At 31.6% G+C, this 20,400-nt stretch overlaps 1 protein-coding gene across 2 annotated transcripts in view; it reads right to left on the bottom strand.

The window, feature by feature from the left end:
• The window catches only part of LOC124352657 (nephrin-like), a 442,015-nt gene that overhangs the window by 221,967 nt on the left and 199,648 nt on the right, over window positions 1-20,400 (bottom strand). The window lies entirely within an intron of this gene.

Genomic DNA, 20,400 nt, shown 5'->3' with positions numbered 1-20,400 from the left:
AAAGAAGCATAGAGCTTGCATTAAAATAAATAAATATCAGTAGAAAATAAAGGATTGCACTTTACTAAAATATTATAATGGTAATGCCATAACAAGCTAAACGTAATTATACCGATACATCTGTAAAATTTACTAGTGTAAACGAAGTTGTCCTATACTTACAGTTCTTATCTAGATGCCGGTGTGTGCGGACCGATAACCAGCCTTATCTAGTGCCTGTCCGTGCTTGTTCTTCTTCTCTATTAGACTACAGTGCCGTTAATTCGTTAGCATTACGTTCTATTGTGCATTAATCGAGAATAACTAATTAAATTCTAATTCTAATTTTTTCATTATACATACGTATATTATTTTGCTTATACCAATTGTACATAAATCTGTTGTCTCGTATTTGCCCGGAATGTCGGCGTGTGTTAAATGCTCAGTAATAATTTCAAACAATAAAGAAGTCCTGGTTTGTTCTGATTGCAAAGGGGGGCATTTCATCCCACGTGCACACGAGTTGAAAGTTTGGAAAATTTTAAGAAGTTTAGTTCGCAAAGGAAAGCGGCTTGGAAGTGCGATGTGTGTAAGTGTGAAACAACGTCTTCTGCTAGTAGGGGAGATGGTGACATGTCTTCCATCCTGGAATCAATTCAAAATATGGGAAAAAGATCTCTCCAACCAGATCGGCATAGTGAATACCCAACATAGAAGACGTCAAGTGGACAGCTGGAGGGCGTGAAAAATACCATCGTGGATATACAGGTGACTCTAACTACCCTGGTGGCCGATACCGAAGACCTGAAAACTAAATATTCCCAGGTCACAGATGAGCGGCAGAAGACCAAGGCGGAAGTGTTGGAACTGCAGCTACAAGTAAGAGAACTCGAACAGTATTCCAGGAGGGATAACATTGAGATAACGGGAGTACCATGGCAAGCGGGAGAGAATATCTACAGCCTGCTGGAGAAGATGGCGAGGTTAATCGATGTCAAGTATGAACGGGGCCTTATATCTGTAGCCCACACCGTCTTCCTGTGACACAGAAGCGACAGAATCCACCCATCATCGTGAAATTCATCGCTAGAGAGTACAAGGCAGAGTGGATGAGAGCAGCGAGGACCAACAACCAGGGCTGACAGCTTCAAACCTTTACGACCGTGGGCCGTCTAACAGAATCTACATCAATGACCACCTGTCACCACACAACAAAAAATCTTCTCTGGCGAGCTCGACAGTTGGTCAAGGAGAGGAAGATCGCGGGAGCTTGGACGCGAGACGGCAAAGTGTTCGTCAAAACATCGGCGGAGGACAATTCTGCACCCACAACTGTTGGGACCGTGGACGACCCTGGATGAACTCCTAACCAGATAAATATAATTAGATAAATTTGAATTAAGTTAATTTAACATACTCCCCAGTTATAAAACCATGTTTATATTTACATTTTTTTCTAGATAGCAATGTATATTATTTACAGTTCTCATCCATTTACTTGTAAAATCCGAATAACAATCAAAACAATAATTAATCAGTTGAACTATTAATTTAAATTATATTTTGATAATAATATGTGGAAGTTTTAATCAGTTTAGCCTAAGGATTGCATACACAAATCATGTTGAAATTTACGTTAATTTTACTTTTAATTATAGCTTTGTTTCCTTATTTTTACTTTTAAAAATGTTTAATTTCAATCTACAAACGGGATAATCTTATTTAATTATGTGTGTATATGTGTATTTATGTATGTGTGTGTGTGTATGTGTATATATGTGTATTTATATATATATATATATATATATATATATATATATATATATATATATATGTATATATGTATGTATGTGTGTGTGTATGTGTGTATGTATGTATATAAATCACAAATTTTAAATATATACAAATAAAAAAACTAATTATTGTTTATATTTGTATAAAGAAATGAAAAATTCTTTTATTTGTTATTATTATTATTATTATTATTATTATGATTAGTGTCTCTCTAAACTATGTTTACTTTGAGTCGAGTAAGTGTTAAAGTAATATAATTTATATTTTATTCTCAAGCATAACATATGTTTCTAAAAGAAAGGTTTAAAGGTTTTTTCTTTTTTTGTACCTATGTATGTTTTTTTATATTCTTAAGTGTATGCTACAATAATACTACCATTTCATAGATTATTTTTCCAAAATATATCTTTTTTGGTAGGCACTACTTATCTACAACAAGTGTATAGTGTGACCGATATATACACTAAGTATAGATCTATATCTACAATTTGGTGTAATACTAGGTACAATAGAGTAAAATCAAACCACGAGGACTTATATTTGTATCTAAGGAAAGACTTTTCACCTATTTTCATTTACTTACTTTCATAGAAGAATTATAAAGTTGTTTTACTTATGCTATTAACGTGCTAGGTAACTTTTCATGTCATAACTCAGTTATTCAAATAACTATTAATGGTTGAGTTCTGCAACTTTATGTAATAATATCATATTTCGTGTAAAAGTACTTTTCTTTTCATACGTTATTCTTTGTCAAAAAGTTTTCTTTGTTTTATTTGTGAGCGTGTTTTCAGGTGTAAGCGCGCACCTGAATTCGTGTCTTCCAAATCTGTAATGTTTATTTTATATAAATCTTTATCCATTAAATTTGTCCCTTTATGACTTGCGTAGTTTTGGTAGCTTAATATACCTAACATTTATCTGTATATAAAAATAATTAAAAATAAGATAAATTATTCAATGTACAAGTTATAACCCATTGGCAATATTTCAAAACATCCACGGATGGCGCAACTAAGGACTGTGTGGCAGGCCTGTTCGGTGCTCTTGACAGTGAACTCTTACTGGACAGCTACAGAAATATTCCATGTGAACAGTTTGACTACCACTATCAGCTAACCGATGCTTTCATCAGTCAACTCGTAAAGGGGTTCAAAATTATTCATTTCAATATTAGGTGTTATTATAAAAAAAACATTGACAACATTATTCTATTACTAAACAGTATTGATGTAATATTCGATTGCATAGTCTTTACTGAAGCATGGCTGGACAAAAACAAATTTTTTGTACAATTAGACAATTATGACATATTTTGTACTTCTGAGAATTGGAATAGGAACGATGGAGTTATTGTTTAATATTAGGACAGAACTAAATGCGTTATCGCAACAGATAAAACTTGGTAATGCATCAGGACTCAAGCTAAGACTTTGACATCGACAATAGACACTACATAATAACAGGCAGTATACCGCAGTCCTACTATGAACGTTGACTTATTTCTACATGACCTTGAATCTTATATAACTGGACTTAGTGAAAACATTACAAACGTGTTTGTTGGTGACGTTAATATTGATACCTTACAAACTACTAGACATAAAAATGATAAGGACTCTATTTAAACATTTTATACGGGGCTGGCTATACTGAGTGTATAACATTACCGAACTAGAGTAACTGAACATTCTCTGAGCTGTATCGACCATATATTTATTAAACACTTTGACTATACTGCGATCAGCTCCGGGGTACTGTCTACTGACGTGACTGACCACTACGCCGTCACAGCGAGGATACAGAGTGCAAAACAGTAACACCACAGACACGTCTGAGACTTGACTAAAACATATGTTGATATGGACCAAACTAAAAGGTTTAATACAGTCCCAGCCCTGGGACAGTGTCCTGGCCCAAGGAAATGTTAATATGAGCTGCAATAAATTTCTCGAAATTTATCACAATCTTAGAAATCAGTCAGAAGTATCAAAACAACCAAATACTCGTAATAAAAAACTAAAACCTTGGATAAATATAACTCTCATACGTTAATATTAGGAAAAGAGATAAGTTTGAGTAAACGGATTAAAAAAACAACCTTGGAATGAAAATTTGAGAATTTTATTACACCCGGTTTAGAAACCAACTTAGTGGCCAAATAAAAATTTCAAAAAATGACTTATTATAGACAAAAAATATTGGATTCATCTGGAGATCCAAAACGTTTCTGGAAAATAGTCAATGAATTAAGCGGTAAAAAAAATTAATAAAAATTATTTTCCAATAGCATCATTTATGGGGGGCTCGGATGTCGGTGGTGGGGGCGTGCCGGCGGTGGCACAATCCTTTAATACATTTTTTTCAAATGTAGGGAAATAAGTTGGCCACTGAGCTGCCTCCGCCATTGGGCCCGCCGTTGATCTATGATTCCGCGTACAGAGTCGGGCACGAGTTTTTCATCTGGAGCCAGTCTCCGCCAGCCAGGTGTTGAGGTGTGTGTCAGGGAGATGCGTGGCGGTTCGGCCCCCGGCATGGATGCTTTTCCGGCCGCTATTCTCAAAATTGTATTGAGTAATTTACTTTTACCCTTGACCCACATCATTAATCAAAGTCTAACTTCTGGAATCTTTCCAGATCAGTTCAGGTTGCAAAGGTCATTCCAATATTCAAAGCAAACAATAAAACCGATTTAAACAATTATACGCCGATCTCATTACTTAGTGTACTATCTAAAGTATTGGAGAAGTGTGTTAAATATCAATTGCAATCGTATTTGGAACTTAATAATATTTTATCAGAAAACCAATTTGGATTTAGAAGTGGAAAAAATACGACAGACGCTCTTTTCCTGCTAAAACAAAGTGATCATGGAGTCAATCAATGCTAATGAAAAAGTGTTAGTTATTTTTATTGACTTGGCGAAAGCCTTTGACTCAATTGATAGACAAATCCTATTTTCAAATTAGAAATGTGTTGGAGTGAGGGGTGTGGGCCTTGAACTGGTTTAAGAGTTATTTGAGTAATAGGAAACAAGTAGTATCAATTAATAATCAAACTAGTGATGTCCTCAGTGTAGAGTATGGTGTAGTTCAAGGCAGTACACTCGGACCTTTACTATTCTTAATATATATAAATAATATTGACAAACTGAATTTAACAGGAAGACTTTTTCTATTTGCAGATGACACGGCAATAATATTAAAAGGTAGGAACTGGAATTGAAGTGTATCAAATTGCATCAAGGGAAATAACATTAATACATAAATGGTTTAATGATAATGTGCTAACCATGAACGTAGGCAAAACTAAATGTTTGCCAATTGCCCTTCGTGCCGCGGGTGGGCCGCCCGCTGATCTCAGATTGATGCTCCACTCTTGTGGTAACGCAGTAAATCAGTGCTGTTCCTGTAACGTCATTGAAAGGGTAGACCATATAAGTATTTGGGAGTAATTTTGGATTCGAAATTGAAATTTGACAACCACATCGAGAAAATTAAGAACAACCTTAGAAAATTAATATATGTTTTTTTATCAGCTGAATCGGATACTAAATTGTGATGAAATCAAGCGTGTATATTTTGCGTATGCGCAATCTATCCTGTTGTATGGGAATAGTTGCTTGGGAGGCGCTCGTAAAAACATAATTTACCCTCTTTACATTTTACAAAAATCAGTAATAAAAGCTGGGTTTAAAAAACCGAAACGCTACCCCTCAAATCAGCTTTTTCAGGAGACAAAAATACTTACAGTAAGGCAGCTGTATATAAAAATCGGTTTTGGTCTACACCTTCACCGCATCGTGACTCAGTGATAACTGAGGTTACACACCAACATTTCACCAGACATGGCACAACATGTTGGTATGCAGGTCCCCAGAGTAGTAACATCTGCTAATTGCACAAATTCTTTCTATGTCGCAAATTTTTCTCTACAGAACAATACCTGCCCATGTAAGGGATCTGCAGGTTTCACTTAGTTTATACAAAAAACTGATCACCGCCTGGCTGGTGGAGGTGGGGGCTGACTACGCGGAGCTGCTAATCTGCCCTGAGTATGAATATGTCAAATTGCTGACTGACACCATCTACACAAGCACTGTGTCTGAGCTGGTCTTCCCTCGTCCATGCTTGTATTGAAATATTTAAAGTTCTAAATTTTTTGCAAAGCACTCAATTTTTTTTAATTTAATTTATTTCAAATTGAACTTTTTATCCTATTTTAAATTAATTGAAGTAGAGGGTTTTATTATTAGTTCATACTTTGTTTTTATGTTTTAAATCATTAATTGTTTTTAATGATTACTTTTTTCGTAAAATATTTTTCATAAAGTCAGTAAATGGTTAAAAAACATCTTTGAACCTACATGAGGAAGAAAAGTATTTCTGTAGTGCTAGTCAAATACGGTGGTTGATGCATTAAGTGTAGTTACAACTATTCTGTAGCAGTGTCTTAGTTTGCACTTATTTTTATTAACGTAAACTGTAAATATATTTCTAAATTTTATTTAGTTCTTTAGTGTAATGTGTTTCTTTTTTATCTTTCTTTCTGTTTTTTTATATATTACGTAGTAAGCGCACAGTTTTTTTTAATGGAACTCAGAGCCACGCACAGGATTCGTCCCATGTGGCTCTTTATTCATTTTGTAATGTGTGATTGATTAACAAATAAAGTCTTTCTGATTTCTGATTTCTTTCTGACTTATATAAATATACATAGCATTAGTACAAAAACAGACAAATATATTTGTTTTAAATAAATTATAAGCATAACATGAGAATAATTTATTTAATAGTCGAAAGGAAAGGTCGTATCTGTTCCATTATTATTATTCTTTTTATACAGAACCTTGGTAAACACGTAGTATTAGCGAAAATGACACATGTTAACTTTATAGATTCAAAATCTTCACAGTATCCACGAAGCAAGCTCACGTACCTTACAGTAAATATGTAACGTAATACGAATGTAATTAATGAGGAAGCATGTAACAGATGCGACACAGGTGCATATGTAATTTTGAGACACAATATCCTTTCAGTATCCACGAAACAAGCTCAGGTTGCCGGCTCACGTGACGTACAGTGAATATGTAACGTAATACGAATGTAATCGAGGAAGCATGTAACAGATGCGACACAGGTGCATATGTTAGTTTCAGAGTCAATATCCTTTCAGTATCCACGAAACAAGCTCACGTTGCCGGCTCACGTGACGTACAGTGAATATGTAACGTAATACGAATGTAATCGAGGAAGCATGTAACAGATGCGACACAGGTGCATATGATCGTTTCAGACTCAATATCCTTTCAGTATCCACGAAGCAAGCTCACGTTGCCGGCTCACGTGACGTACAGTGAATATGTAACGTAAGAATAATGTAAGCGAGAAAACATGAAGTAGATGCGACACTGGCAGATGTGTACATTTCAGACCCAATATCTTGTCAGTAGCCGCCAGGTAAGCTCTCGTTGTGAGAACACAATTTTTCATCAAAATACAGTTTTGATCAATACTGATCTCTGAAACAAGGACAAGTATCTATGGATTTGTATTTTTTAAATATATAGAATAGTTTAGAAAACCGCAGTTACTATCTTGCAATGTATGACTAATAGCATATTGATTACTTCTTTAAACAGATTGTATGCAAAAACATGAGTGAAACAGAATCACAAAAACTCGCTGTTATTAAGTGATACTGATCTTACGTATTATTTCAATATACAATTATACACGTTGACTAAATTTTACATAATATAAGAACCGTTTGATCCCAGCATTGGAATTGTAGTAATAATAATTCCTAAATTATACCGCTTCTAATACGCTTATTAGAGGTGGCAGTTTACTTAGTAACGAGGTGTGATACTTGTTGTATGTCCAAGTTCATACATTGTGAAATACTGTTTTAACAGATTTATGCAAAATTGCTGTATGTTAAAATTATATATTACTATTTTATGTTATTTTTCAATAAACATTTCTTTGGATGGAACTAGTAAGTCAGTTATACCATTTCTAAGTTTTAATAAAATCCATGATAGCTTTTCATGTGTATAGTAAGGTTTGTATAGTATATCAAAATTGAATGTGTATTTTTTAGATAATTTCCAGTTATCGATTAAACATTAAATCAAATAGCCATTTTCTTACAATATAAATAGAATTTTATCTACAATAAGATAAAAAGATTTGGCCTTGTAGCTATCGACGATGTAACTGTTCTGCTCGGAAATACACTATGAACTCTTGTCTATTTATACAATAACATAAACATGTCAGTAACATCGCTACAAGCTATATAATTTGGCTACCTATATATGTAAAGTCTAACCACAGAAAACACACAATAAAGCATACTTTTCGTAAATCTAATGTTAAAAAAAAACTATATCTAGACTGATATAGTTAAACTTAATAGTATGAACGTTAGAACATCTTTTCACTCAGAGGAGTGGCAGACTTCACTTATAAATATATCTTAAAAACAAACTAACTGATTAATTATAAATTTTGAATGTAATTAATTCCACCTTTAGTGTTTTTTAAACTACTCATTTCATTACTTTGGATTGAATAAGTTTTTTAGTTCAGGATAAACTAAAGAAAATTCAAAGTAATTTTTGTAAATTTTACTTAATGTTTCGTAATAAAAAAATAGTTTATAGGTTGCTTACGCTTATGATTATGAAAAATATCTGTACAACCCTGGCTTTATAAAACTACGACTTTGAATTCTGTAGAGAGGAGGTACACTAGACCAATTTTGGGTTGTCCAGGAAATAGAAGGTTTCTTAACTCAGATTCGCATACAATCTCTAACGCTATTAATTTAAAATACTATAATGTAAACAATAACTTTAGGAACTACTGCATATTTCAATATGGTGTCTCATTAGATTTATTTGTGGTTGTTTAACAATATTTTATAAAACTTAAATAGCTAATACCTAAAATCCAGAGTTCCACACTACATACACTAGAAAGAGATTTTCATTTATGTGGTTTACTGATACAAAGTGTTCTGCTCTAAAACTATAACATGGTTTATCGTGAATATAAATATATTTTTTGTAAAATAGACGTCAAATATTATCTACTGACGTTGAAAATTATTAAAAAAGTGCTCAAAATGAAGAAATTAATAACGATACGTTTATAACAATGCTAACAAGGAATAACACGCTATAACATTCAAATACGTGACAAAATTAAGTACACGTAATAAGTCTATTAGAGAAAAAAATTTGTTAATTCTTCTGGGCTATAAACTTAAACATGCAACTGATCGGATTGGAGTAAAGATGCAATTTCGTACAAGCGTAGCAAGGCTCACAAATTCAATAATAACCTCAGTACTTTTAAAAGGTTCAGGTGGTTTATTAAGTCGTTTAATAAATACCTAATCACAAGTTACAGGTAGTAACTGGTATCGTATTTTTGAAAACTCTACCCAATCACACAGGGATACTGACCTAAAAATACACTTCTCAATTGGGCACGCTGTAACCAATTTACAAATAAAATCAACTCGTATATCTGTGTCTGAAGGGGGAAAACATCGTCGAAACAACATTTCTGGGAGGATTATATATTCCTTAGCTCAACTACCACTATGCCTTAGCATCCTAATTAATTTTAATAGGACAAAGAGTATCACATTGATGCACTTCTGCAAGTCCAAAACATTCGTATTTCTATGTCGGTCGGGGACAGCTGTTACTACCTTAAGTCGTTAGGTAAGAAAGTTCCAGATGAGATGCAAGCTCACGTAATTATTGGTAGATTCTCGAGATTTCTGTCTCTCGTCTGCCACGTGAGGAATGATACGCTAAGGTAATGTACGGAGTGCAGCAGTTCGGTATTTCCTTTTTCAACACGTTTTGACGTAGCTCGAGCACTGTAACAAGACATACCCGGGGAAGGACAAATGTCTTGCCTGGTCTTGCTCAACCAGTCCTTTTGCTCACTAAAAAGTGTATTCTCTCTATTCAGGTTAAGATAGTTCTCAGAGTTAAATTGAATTGTTTCTTTGGAAAACTATGCTCCGTACCAATTAATTAACTTGCTATGTAGATCTAGCTCCCTTGGAAACTTAGAGTTAAGCAAAGGAGTAGATACTCCGCCTAGTGAAGATGTTTCGACGTTGCTTTGTCACTTTAGACTCATATAGACAGCAGGTTCCATCTTTCATTGTTCTAAAGCGTAGTCAGTGAAAATAGAGAGTTGCACTATCTCTTTGCATACAATCCCAGGCAGTATAAGAGACTAAACTCTACTACGAAAACTTTCTTAATTTATAGGATCTGATTGACTTTAAGTCGTGTATCTCTTTAAATTTTGTTATTTTTAGATTAGCTTGAGAGTTAAAATACCGTTACTTGATATCCTAAACTATAACTTTTTAGACTATAATAGACTAGACTAGACTATAATAATAATATAATTCAATCTATAGGTAAAAACATACATTTATTAAGTTACATATTTTCCTCAAGGTCAAAATATAGTGTCTTTTTCCTTGAATAAATTAGTTGAGTATTTTCTTGGTGATTACATATTACTGACTATTGAATTCCCAACAATGTTATTACAATATGCATTTTATTAACAAAAAAGCAGGAAAAAGTATGTATGTTACATGCCTAAATTCAAAATAAAATATTTATGTCAAAGCCATACCAGTTTCATATGGGTGTGCTACAGAAAACTTTTAGTACGATATTTAAACGATGAAGACTAATTTATTTATTTATTATATGACAGCAAGGTTTGTTCATTGTCTAATAAAATCAAGGAACTGTACTTTTCAAAACATAATTATTACACTATACATTACTATCATCATACATTTTCTATGTTTAGAGCCTAAAAAAGAGGATTTTCATACAAGTTATACACGATATAAGCTTTTATTTCATAATCGTATATGATTTTTACTTGGAAACTTTAGCCTCCTAACTCTCCATTCCAAAATTTTATTCAAACAATTTAGATTAAGTAGAAGTAATAACATATAAAATAACTCAAATTACCGAAACTAAACATACATAAACGTGGCTGAAATAATAGTAAATCAACTTTATCTTACATTTATATTTTTATTTAATCTCTCTAAAACGGCATTATACTTCAATACAAAAGCAATACAAGAAATAGATGTTGACAAGGAAGTGAAGATTTCTTTCAGATCAGCAGATATTAAACATTCCATTGAAGGAGGACAAGTATTTGCAAAATGTTCCAGCTAAAAGGTTTGATTCGCAAACTGACGTCTTTGTAAATAAATCCATTGCTTATAGTAACCTTCCCTCTAAATTTTACTAGTGTTACCAAATTCCCATTCACTTGGAGTTAATTAAACAACAGTTAACATGTTTAATAACTGCTAACAGTCGGATTTTAACGTAACAATAGCACACATCTTAAAAAGAAAAGTACTATTATTTGATAGGATTAAATCGGTGTAGAGAAACATTATTATCATCATTATTTATGTTTACCAATTGTGTATACGTAATTAATAGTAATATATTTTTATTGTAATTGTACCTCTAAGTTTAACTAGATTGAAATATAAAAATAAAATAAATTAAGAAAAATATTAAAATTTATTTGCAAGATTTATTAAGTAATAGCAATAACTAGGAAACATAATATTATTGATATAGTTTATTAATACTTATATTTTATTCATTCCATATGAGTTAATTAAAGATTTAACACGCTTAATATTTTAACTGTAAAATAGTTAACGTAATAAAATTCTGTAGAGTGAAACCACGAGACTTTTATTGTTCAGTAATCAAGTAACAGGTTATCGCTTTGGAAACGAAACCGTCTGAAAAATAAATCCATCCGTATGAATTTAAACGTGAGTGCGGCCGTGCGTACAGTCGACAGAGGTGCGCCATTTAACACAAATTATATTTTCAGCCTCAAACTTACAATTCGCTTCAGGGATTCTTTAAAACTTGATAAAGAGATATATAACCCCACCTAATTGTTTAAAGTAGTGGAAAATTTCTTTCTGAACTGAAATAGTAAATAATACATTACAATTTAAAAAGTTATTATGGTACGTATTTTACCAGTATTATGGTCACTTTTCTACAAACTTTGAACTGTTGCATACCTAAATAATGCTCTGAATCATTCAGAAGAAAGGTGCGTTGACACGTAGCTTTCATTTCTTAATGTCTAACTAAATATGCATAATTAGTTCATAAGTTTAATTTTCACAACAACGATGGCAGGAGAACTCTCAATCTTAGCATTTCAGTATATCGTAACACTTTAAATCTGGTACTTATAAATTCAAAATCTTGAAGCATGTAAAACAAAAGTTTTATATAAGGATACGCATTCCTTATTAAAAATGACTGGATGGCTACAAATAATCCAAAATTATATTCATAAGGACATTTTCTTACAAAGGTAACTCGGATACTGGGCCTTTAAGTATTTATTTTAAGAGTAATTGAAAAGTAAGTAATTATACATGTTACTAATTGTTTGAAATTTTTTAGTAAAGTTTCAGTTTAGATTCATTTTATGAAATACCCAATTTGAGTTGTTTGTTCAAATGCAAATGACCGCTATCTTACATAGTTTCACTTCTTAATAATGGCAAACGAACTCAACAAAGCTATGTGTACGAGGAAATACTATCTCCGTACCAAGTTTAGTCTGAATCTATTAAAAACTTTAGAGGCATCGTGTTCCCAACTTATGTATCTTCATAATTTGTATCTCAATTAAAAGCCTGTACACCTACTATATGAATGTCTTATGATAAATAGATTTATACTTAAGAAAAAACATGATTGTAAATTACTTGGGAATTCTAAAACACTAATGTCTTACGCTGTAACTTATAATAACTGTGATATAGCCTTTCCTTTTGAAACATTGGAATAGCCGCCATTTTTGAACCTTTAGTTATATTACAAAAAGTTTAAGAATATAGGTTATTAATAATTATATATTTTTTAATGTATCATTTAGGGCCCATATCGGGAATCAGTCTAGTTTATATTTTTGCTCAGTTACAAATGGCTACCATACAAAACCTTATTCCAGTTAAGAATGGCTAACGAACTCTTTAAAGCTATATACTAATATTGCCTTTGTACCACTTAAGTCTGAATTCATTAATCAATACAGATGTTTTGGTGTTCAAAATTATTCCCACTAGTAGTATATTACTTTTGAACTCAGGCAATTACCTCTGCTATTTACAACTTCAACTTTGGGTATATTTGACTGTAGAAACTAAACCAATGTAAACTATAAGGGATATTAAATTGGTAGAAGATAATAATTTAAAATTGTATACAAACAAAACCATCTTAAATTAGGTTTCAATTACAAGAACATAATTGAAACCGGCGTTTTATGTCGCCGTCTATACTAAAATGCAAGTATTTTTATTTCTAATCACAATTGTTTTGATTAAAAAAAATTATTTTGTTTTCCTAAAATAAAATAAAATAACTGACCAAATAGTACAAAGTTGTAGGCGTTAGGCGTTTTAAGACAGGCAGTGTAGAATATAAATGCACCTTAAAGAAACGCTAACAACGACGGTATAAAATTAATTGAGGCAATTAAGTGAGGCAATTAACATTTGCACTACTAATATTTGTCAAACAAACTATATCAAAGTCGTATATAATCTTTATATACTAAACGCCAGCTGCAATCTTTTGAATTCAATACGAATTCACCTAATACATAAAATCTTTTCGAAGTCTAATAGAATCCACGATAACTTACCGCCTAATGTGGGATCATTCTGTTTGAAGCAGACACGTTTGTACAGTACGTGAATGATTGTTTATGGCTCAATATAGGAACATCTGCAGCTCGGAACATCTGGTCAATATTTCACTGATACCAATATACTGGAACAATTCAGCTACTCAACAGCTATTTCCTCTCAGCTTGTTCCAGGCACTCTCTACATATACCCCTATCATCATTCAGCACCACATATTTCAAATAGTTTTTCTTTATTGTTTTATACTTTCGGTAACATGAACAAACGATAGACAAGGTGATGTGCCTGCTCATGGAAGGAAAAACAGAGTGGAAAACGGTTACATTTTTGAAAGTTCGTTTTGATGAATATAATTTTTTATAATTAATTATGAACATGAAGAAGAATTTTAAAATGTGAAAAGACTTAAACCTTTTTGATTAAAAATACATTTCAACAGCAAGGCTGTCTTTACTGAACTATTAAGGTAAAGTTAACATTGTTATATGTCCAAAATAACATAACTCACTCATAAAGTATTTATAAATTGGCTAAACATCACCATAAGCTTAAGATATATTTTATTGACATCTGACTGGTTGTCAAAGCAATATCTTGAGAGGGAGTTGACCTCTAGACCTGAAATTTTGAAAGAAAAATATTTTCTACATAGTGAACATCGATTTCGATGTTAGTCTATGACATTTTATGGTATTTGGTTAAGCTTCATTAAAACGAAAGCTTTTCAACTTTTCTTTTGCCTACAATTTAATGTAAATATGTATGTTGAGTGTGATTATTTGTCTGTCTGCAGGATATCGCAAGAAGGAAATGTAACTGTAGAACTTTTGCATGAAACCTCAAAAACGTTTACTACAAGACCATAGTGTACTTATACTTTGTATAGCAATTGTCTGAGCGTTAGATCGGGAGACTGTAAATATATAATTTATATGTGTCTGTGTTTTAGATGTTTTCAAACGATATCACAAAATCTGGAGGACAAATATAGGTACTTTAAATTTCGCTTCATATATATGAGGATGATTATGGATATCACTTAATAGGATTTGGATGAGTTTAACGAATAATTTTATTATTTTTTTATATTAATAATTTGTCTCATGAGGTACAATATAATTGCAACGAAAAATTCTAAGTAAATACATAAAAAATACTGAATACAATAATAGTTTTTCCTTGTGAAGTTTTTATTTATGGAGTAAAACGAAAATATAATAGACTATAATGACATTGAAGTACTTGTCAATTATTGGTTTTAGCGCAGTTAATTTTGTATTAATGTTTCAGCTCACCAAATATTTTACTATTTTAACAATGGTAAGAAATCTAAGTCAGTTGGTCGTACTCGCATTATATGGCAAGATATATTGAGAACAATTTTATCTGTAGATGGTAAGTTTTTCATTAAACTTCATTTGCGCGTAGACAATCGTGAGTTTTACATTTATGGATATCAAGACCTAGAATTACGTACAACGTCATGCCTATCACTGTTAAACTCCTTTGCCTGCCAGGAAGATGTAAGAATTTATTTATTTAACTTGTTTGTCCGAAGAACAACTAACGAATGAAATAAGTTATAAATTATGAATTTTACAAGAAACCGCTGCAAAGCCAATAGTGTTACATGGTGTGGCGTTCTTCTAATAATATAAAAATGTTTAATGGAAGGAATCAGGAATCAAAGGAATCTACAATTGTGAATTAGTGACGCATTCTTCTCATTGCAGCATTCCGTACCTAGTTTAGAAGTCTAGTGGAGAATATAGAGGCCACACAATATTTTTTGGACCGAGAAAAATGTCCACGTATGAGTTCCAATTCATCAGTGTATGTATTTATTAAATATAAATTACACAACAAGACATTATTTGTATGTACCTAACTCTGTAATATAATACAACCACCGTTTAAAGTATATACAATTTAGCTAGTTTACAAAAAAATAATAAGAGTAATAGTAACAATAAACGAGCGATGCCCCCCAAAATATATCAGTCACCTGATGTATATGGCTGTCAGTTTAATATGTGCTATTGGATGTGGGAAGTTTCAACACTGTAGCACGTGCATTGCATTAACAATAAAAGAATATACAGTTGATCTGTAAAAATAAAGATCCACAGCTCCCTATATAGCCCTGAATAACCTGGACAATCCATGGAGCAGAGAATATTTGTTTACCTGACACATTCTGGTGAGAATAGATTTTGATCAATATGGTAGTTTTATTAAACAACAATATCATACTCATAATGTGCATGTACACAAATAATGTGTATATACCATTGCTACGGAAATGGGTGATGTTCTTATTGATTAGCTTTTATGCACAAAAACGGTTGGTTGTGACAAAGTTTATACATATCTTAACCTTAGTATTCAAAGACGCAACCGCTTAAAATAATTCGCTGTTATATTTCGTGGTAATTTTATTTTATTAGATACCAATCTCAATTTACATTCAATAGAACATATCATGCGTTAATAAAATTCAGGTGTTTTAACAGCATCAGTTTCAACAAAGACTTTTGGAAATTAATATCAATTGTTGTGGTTAGTTTGGTTTCCTGCAATACCTGGAGTTTATTGCAAATTGAAACCAATATACTCTCTTTATTTGAAATATAGCATATTTTCTTTGTATTTTCGTTAAGTTTAATTTGCTAAATTTTGGTGCCATGGTTATAAAAGTTAATTACTTAGGTTTATTATTGTTTGGAGTGGTTGAAATAATAAATACCATGGGCATGCGGAAAAGAAAAAAATGTATTACCAAACTAACTACATGTTTATAATAAACATATGTTTTATGTACGATTTATTATTATTACTTCAAACACGATACAAATTAGAAAGTTATTATAATACATTTCAATATTACTTTTGAAGTAGTAGGTCTTATTAAGTATCTCTTGTGTTTTAAGATCAAATTTCTTAGATTTACATTGAAATAAACACTATAAAGTAAATAAACTTAACAGAGAGACATACAAAACTAAGAATTACAGAACACGGGTGAGCAGGAAGATTTTCCTTAACGCAATCCACTTCGTGAAATTGAGTAAGCTATTCTTAAATCACCATATTTACTTAAATCTTCCTCAAATTAAAAGCAATAATAAACCTTATATCTTTACGTAACAGGTTATTGTTAACATATGTTATAAGAATTTTCGTAGAAATATTGGAATCGGCTGTAATAATAGGGAAAGAAATAAAAGGGATACAACTCAAACAAACACATCTAGACCGATGTATCACAGTGTATTTGGCTTGATGGTGACGCTTGTTTACCCAATAAGATCAATATAGGATCGGCCAGACACGGTATTGTGTGTCTGCCGCCAATTAGCTCTCTAATCGGAGCTTATGATCCTGTAAATGGAAAACATTATATTAGTTCGGAACCTTATTTGAAAATCTAAAAAATTGGAAGCAATGTACTTAGTTTATCTAAACAGGTGATTTACTATTTCTGTATGAAAGTATAATCCAGCCACTTTAAATATTTAGTATTTTGTTAACACCTTTTACGTTCCTGTTTACAATATTACGATTTAAAATAGTAACCGTACTCAACAAATACATATTTTTGCTTCTTATATTGGTTACACAGCGCTACAATTATCAATAAATTTATGGGGTTAAAAAAATGAGCCGTCATTAAAACATTTTACATTTATACGGTCTTGACAGATGTCGGAACCAAATAAATACGTTAAATGAAATGCCATCCGTATTTTTTTTTATTTAATACTAGAATTTTGTAACAGTACTTTTTATAAAAAATATCAAACAAAATTTATAAGTGTGCGTAATATTAAACGATCAATTTAATTATTTAATTGATAACTTATTGTTCCAGCTCCTGAAGCAAACATTATAAAACAAGTAGGATAAAACAAATCAACCCTGGGATCTACCTTAAGTCTTATTGCCCAATAAATGTCAGTCCTAATCTCACAAAAGGGCGTTTTATTGGGTAAGATAAGAAGGTGACCAGTTTATTTGTGTTATATATTGCTGATAGTAACCTGGATGAGCTTATAATCAAGGAAAAAGAAGACACATGCATAATTTAATATCGACGTTATTGATGTTACAGTGAAAGAAAAGAAGTCTATGCATTTAAAACGACTTTTTATTAATTATGATGTAATTATAAAATTATTTATCTATGGAAAGTGCCCATATTTCCTTGAGGCATTGCGTTAAGTGGTAACATACATATTTGCGGAAATAAATTTAGTTCGCTCTAGAAAAGTATTTAAGAGTTACTCACATAATGAAGAATCTTGGAGCATTGGAAACTTTAAAATTTACGATTACTGAAAGAAGTTATTTACAAAATACACTTAAATGCTTGGGAAACATTTCATATTAACATCAATCAAGAACAGGTAATCAATAATGAAGACTGACCTATTCAAAATTCATTTACACTCTCATCTTAATTTCTATGAAAATTAAAATGTAATTATCTTTATACATTTTATACTGCCTAATCATAATTCCAATTAATTTACCATATGCTATTTTAATATCTTTCATTTAAAAAATTTAAATATTTATTCATTTGTGAAGTTTCGTTGTAATGGTAATTATTGATTCAGAAAGGCCTATAAGAATGAAATTAATATCGGAAAATGTTTATTCATTTACTAGAGATATTAAAATTACTATCATTTTAATAACCCTGAATAACTGATGATCTATCGTGAGTGATGTAAAAAGAATATCTTCAGAAACTTGAAGTACACATAGCCCATAAAATCGCCAATTAAAAACCGACAAAACTATTCCAAATAATTCTTGGTTATTACATTATCACATTCCAAAAGAAAAATAGTAAAATAAAATAAAAGTAACAACTGCTATACATATCAATAGTGTTGCATCTGTCACATTCTACCGGATGATTATAAAATCCTATTTCCATGCCAACCAGGGATAGATTTAAGTACCGGTAGTAAATGGCTTATAGCTGGATGGATAACACTGAGGGTACACAGTACCGTACTTCAGTGATATTGGCATTAAAACTCTGTCTAGAACGTGTATCATAAACTTATTGATGATATGGGGATTTAATATGTATCATTTAATTTATTAAATTGTGTACACAATCATCATATGCAAGCTACTTCATGTAGACTCCACGAAAATCTAAATATTTAAACTATATTATCTCCTTTGTCATCAATATAATAACTACTCCCATAAAATTAGACTTCTTAAAAGATCAAGTTTAGCTGTTAATATTTGGTCGAGAATATTGACTCTCCTCTTCCTTTTTGAGTATGCCCAAGAAGACACACAGGCTACGTATTTTTGAACACTTCCGGTATCAATCATAGATCATTACAATTGGAATGGAATTTGTAACATCTCGACATACTAAATATTTATTTGAAAGTTTAAAACCACTAAAAATCATTAAATCATATAACAAATATTCAAATAAAAGTAAAAACACAAAATTGTGGTGTACCTTTACATTTCAAAAGACTATACTCTTCGTAAAATCACTACTAATATAACTTTCCTTGTAAAATCGTTAGGCTACTTTTGTTCGTTTTGAATACGTACGAATTTCGGAATATTCGTTCTAAATACTTCCAGTTTCGTATTTAGTGTTTAGCAGACTGTAAATTATTATTGTATTTTTTATCTGGGTTGAATCCAGGGATGGTTATGAATTGCAACTTGCACTCCATAAAATTTTTCTGATCACATAAGAAGTTTTGCTTGGGTTAGATATATTTTTGTTTTTAGTTTGTAAAAGGTAAGTAACGGAAGCTTTTTTCGGCACATTACGCACTAACGTTAAAATTTCCGGACGATTGTAATACACAAAATGAAACGGCTGACTATTCATTGGAATAGATAAATAATTGATGGTAAAATATTTCGTGGTGACTACTTAGAGAGAGTTTGTAAAACATAATCTTCAAAATCTAGGAAGAGTGAAGCTGGTAAAAATCGCTCTCCTATAAAAGAATTCAAGCCAATTGTAGGTATTTTATCGTAAACATAAACCATTATACAAATGTTAGGTAAGGATTCATTTGGTTACAATTATGCAGTTTACTATTGTTTATCGCTAAACAAGTTAAACTCAAAATATGAATAGACTATCTCAGTAACAATAGCCATTTCCAATGTTACCACTACAACAGGAACTAAATAGTTATTACAGCTGGTTCATCAAGCGCAAAGCTCCTAGTTTTGTTCAACGCAAATATAATCGCTGTGCGCACCAGAGCAGGGTTAGAACTGGTGTATCAGAGTGGTCTATAGGATACTCTTCTGTCCTGAGGGTACTTTATATCGCATACTGAAAAATACCTTTTTTACCAATCTGTATCTGCACACTCAAACTCGTTCAACAGTAAACGGAACATGCACCTTTTAAAAGTTACGTTGTACGTTTAATTGTAAGTAAACTTTGCATTAGTTTATTGAGAGTAAAATCTACAAAAAAATATTATAAATAAATCCTCACTTTATAGACTATGCAAGAAATGGACAAAATAATGAATAACCACAGTTATTAACTATAATTAAAGATGAAGTTTATAACATTATTCCTTCACTGCCTATAAATAAAATATATAAAACCTCTATGGCACCTTTATCCATTCATTTTTACAATATAGAAAGAAATAATAGCCAATAGACTAAATCCGTAATAAAAGAGCATTGATTAAGTTCTTAATAATACACAAATTTCTTAATGTGTTTCAATTTTGATTATTACTTTTTTTACGATTTTACCATGATGCTAGTTATTAAAAAAATGTATTCGAGGCTTCAAACATGATCTCTGACAAC

Source organism: Homalodisca vitripennis, chromosome 1, assembly GCF_021130785.1.
Source record: "Homalodisca vitripennis isolate AUS2020 chromosome 1, UT_GWSS_2.1, whole genome shotgun sequence".
NCBI lineage: Eukaryota > Metazoa > Arthropoda > Insecta > Hemiptera > Cicadellidae > Homalodisca > Homalodisca vitripennis.
The sequence above is the reverse complement of the archived record's forward strand: the minus strand, read 5'-3'. Positions and strand labels throughout refer to the sequence as shown.